The sequence below is a fragment of the Leopardus geoffroyi genome, chromosome A2 (assembly GCF_018350155.1).
Source record: "Leopardus geoffroyi isolate Oge1 chromosome A2, O.geoffroyi_Oge1_pat1.0, whole genome shotgun sequence".
Taxonomy (NCBI): Eukaryota; Metazoa; Chordata; class Mammalia; order Carnivora; family Felidae; genus Leopardus; species Leopardus geoffroyi.
Genome location: NC_059331.1, coordinates 1,971,639 through 1,975,720, shown reverse-complemented (window position 1 = coordinate 1,975,720; position 4,082 = coordinate 1,971,639).

Below are 4,082 nucleotides of genomic sequence, written 5' to 3'. Positions count from 1 at the left end.
CGCAGGATCCGACTGCGCCAGCCGCCCCGGCGGAGAGCCACACCCACCGGGCTCTCGCTCGGGCCTGATTGGGTGGTGTACAGGTCCCGGGCCCTGATTGGGCGATCCTTCAGTCCCTGCGACCTGATTGGATGGTGTTCCGAAGATAACTCTCCCCGAATCTGATTGGATATTGGTCCTGCGGCTGATTTCCTCCCCCCACCCCCCCCAGGCCCGCCCCCTGCCCCTGAGTGACAGGCTGGCGGTACACACGTGTCCTATGCCCCGGTCCGAGGTGGGCTCTCAGTAGAATGCGCTCCGGGCGGACTGAGCCGCCTGTCTCCTCCTCCTTCTGTCTGAGGATCTGACTCAGTTTCCCCGCGGAGCCTCCCTTACGCGGCGTCGGATCCGGATGTGACAGAATAGAAGGGCCCGGTGACCCTTCAGTCCGTGGCCCATACAGCATAACGGTGCACCTGTCCCCTGTGTTTTGGAACTGCTCACTGACCGGTGACGTCACCGTAAGGAAGCCAAGCTCCCCCGAGATTTTGACCTGACCCTTGGACACCGCAAGGCCCCGCCCTCCGGCCCCACCCCTACTTCTCTGGCCTCAAGTCAACCAAACAAGCCCTAGGTCCTCAGCCCCCGGGGGACGTGGCTTCATTACCTGTGTGCCCAGCTGGGCACAGCCACAGGCGTGACACGTTACAATACTCAGGTGTGCGTTACATTCTGCAAGGAAAGTCACGGCAGATCCAGGTTGTAATCAGTCCCTGTGAACGTGGAATGTAAAAGCTCCACATCCTTCTTCAGGTGGTGGGTTGATGTGGGACAGCTCTGGGAACACACAAAATAAAAAGAACGCTGAGTTTTACTCTTACAAGTGTGAGTCCCATGGTATGCGACTTATATCTCCATTTTCCTAAGCAAATTTAAAGGCCACAGTAGCCAGGAAATCATGCCTCCTGGGCACTGTTGAAATACTTCGTGTCTCTACGGATTTGCCCACTCTGCCTATTTAATGCAAGTGACTCCCACCATGTGGCCTGTGTGGCTGGGGTCTTCCACGGGGTATAACATTGTCACCCTACGTTCACGTGCATGATGTGTCTGTCCTTCATTCCTCTCTGGGCTGAATCACCGTCCGTCCTGTGGATACGCTGCACCCGGTTCATCCATCCACACACTGGGGGACACTTGGGACGTTTCCCTCTTTTGCGGGGAACGCAGTTTTGCACATGGCACTCGTGTGCACACATCTGAGTGTCTGTTTCCGTTTACGTAGGCCTGGAGCACTTGGGTCACACTGCACTTCTGCGTTTCCCTTTTTGAGGAGCCACCAAACTTTTTTCCACGTCAGCTGCCCTGACACTCCCACCAGCCAAGCACAGGGTTCCGCTTTCTCCACATCCCGACGGCCGCTTCTTTTCTGGATTCTGGCTCCTAGCCGTCCTCGTGAGTGGGAAGTGGCATCTCATCGTGGTTCTGACTCGCATCGTCCCGATGGGAGGATCGTTTCATGTGTCTATTAGACATTTGTGCGTCATCTTAAGAGAAATGGCTGTTCAAGGTTTTGCTCGCTTTTAACCAGGTTTTTTCTGCTCTGTGTTGCAGATATAAGGGCTGTCTGTGTATTCCAGTTAATAAAGTCTTATCGCATAAGTGATATAAAAATGTTCTCCCATTTTTGCGGGTGTCTTTTCACTCCCTTGATAGTGTCCTTTGATGCACAAAGATTTACTCTACTGGCAGTTGTGGGAGACAGACTTGAGCCAGCTTCCTATCCGGCGGCTTGGCTCTTAAAAACAGGCGTCCTGGCTGCATGCTCCAAGACTCCGTGATCAGCTTTGCTGCCAGTGGGGAAAAGGTCGTGGGTCGTTATGATGTCAGAGCAGCAAGGCCCTGAGAGGGATCTTGGCTTATGCACAAGAAATTCAAGGGCAAGCCATTTAAGGAAAGGGACAGGGGCGCCTGGGTGGCGCAGTCGGGTAGGCGTCCAACTTCAGCCAGGTCACGATCTCGCGGTCCGTGAGTTCGAGCCCCGCGTCAGGCTCTGGGCTGATGGCTCAGAGCCTGGAGCCTGTTTCCGATTCTGTGTCTCCCTCTCTCTGCCCCTCCCCCGTTCATGCTCTGTCTCTCTCTGTCCCAAAAATAAATAAACGTTGAAAAAAAAAATTAAGGAAAGGGACAAACATTTACTAAGGATAGAGGTAAGAAAGGAGTTCCTTCACACAATGATGGCCTCTCCTCCCAGATGACCCAGAAGACAGCCCTCCCTTGCCTCTAACCAAAGGTTTTATAAGTTTGTTTTATTCTATTTTATTTTAATTAGCTAACCGTACAGAAAAGAACTCACTCTTTAACTCTGGGTTCATCACTGCGGTGAGTTTTTCCTTTGTCTTAAGGTCGTGGGACTACCCACAGTGGGCAATTTTCAGCATGTCCAGCCTTTGTGGCTTTTACTGCGGGAGGGAGCGGGGTCCTGTGGTTTCTCATGAGTCAGATCGTGTGACTCTTCTTATGACCTGATGACTTTTAGGTTAAGGGTCAGCCTAAGACCAAAAGGGCTTTACATTGGTCTGTCTCCTGAGCCTCCCTCCCTTCCCTCCAGCCTCAGTTACGGCAGCTCTTTCCACGGCTCCCCCAAGCCCCTCCCGGCAGTGCCTGCTGCCCTCTGGTCCTCCCTCAGATGCCACCCGGCCGAGGACTGGAGTGCAGACCCCTGTGGAAAGAGGGGGTGGACGGGATACCGGGACCCCAGCCCACGGCCAGGGGCATAAACTGTGGTGGGGACCCCTACAGTACTGGGAGACCCAGGCTGCGGCCGCGTCCAGCCCGCTCAAGTGGGACCCAGCCCCTCCCAGTCTCCCTGGTCCTACCAGGTGAGGGTAACATGGTGGCGACACCTGGGGCCCCCAGGACAGGTGCACAGAGCCACGGCCACGAGGCTAGGAGACCTCCCCCTGGGATGGTGCTGTAGCTCCCCGCACCCTGAACGATCTGCACTCCCCTCCCAGAACCTGTGACCCAACAGAGCTTCGGAAGTTGCCCCCACATCCGCCCACTGGGCAGCGCCCCAGCACTGGCACTGGGTTTGGTCAGGGCTCCCGGCTCTCCATGCCTGGCCAACTTGACTGGAGAGTGCTTCGTGGGTCCTGCGTGACAGGCGCATGGCTGAGCCCGCGTGAACTCGGGTTCTGGCCCCAGCCTCCCCTGCCAGGCCGCCTTCCTGCAACCGGACCCTGCTGCCGAGGACGCAGAGGCAGAAACCACTTACATCCCCCTCCTGGACCAGAAGTCCTGACTCAGTGTCCCTGCGGAGCGCCCCCTTGTCCAGAGCTGGGACAAGAGGGGACAGGCCTGGACGGGACAGGAGGGTCTGGAGACTTCAGGGGTCGGGGGTCAGCCTGGGGACGAGGTCCTGGTGGCTCTGTGTCCTTCCTCTAGGAACAAAGACACTCAACAGTGACCCAGCTGTTTTGACATGTGACCTTGGACACCCTGAGGCCCAGCCCTGCCCTCCGCAGCGTCTGGGGTTTGACCAAGGGTTCCCCACATCTCATTTCTTGCCCCTTGGTTATCAGGTTCTCTCCACTCAGGCCCCAAAGTTTGGGCCACCCCCAGGGCTGAGCAAACACCGGGACTGAGAACCAGCTCCTGGTCTGTTTCTCCTGAGAACAAGTTGACCACAGGGCGCCCTGCCCTGTCCCCACCCCGCTGGTCCTGCTGTCCTCCGGTCTGTCCTCATCAGTCCACTTTCCCCTTCTTACCTGGAAAAGAAAAGCCCCTTTCTGTCTGATTCGAGACCTTTGCAGACTTCTGGGCTCATTTTGTTCCTACTTAAGTCAAGTTCGTCCTTACGACACATCCAAGTTTTTGTTTTCTGTTTTTTGTTTTTTTGGACATACATGCACTTTAAATCAGGAAACCCACAGCTTCCTGAGAGCTTGGTGCCCACGGGAAGTTGGAACTGTTTAAAAAGCAAAACTCAACTGAATTCATGTTAAAGATCTTTGTTGGCTTTATTCAATGATTCATGAATCGGGCAGCATGCCATCTCGCGGATACAAGGGAGCTCGGAGGAGCTGCACAAAATGAAAGGC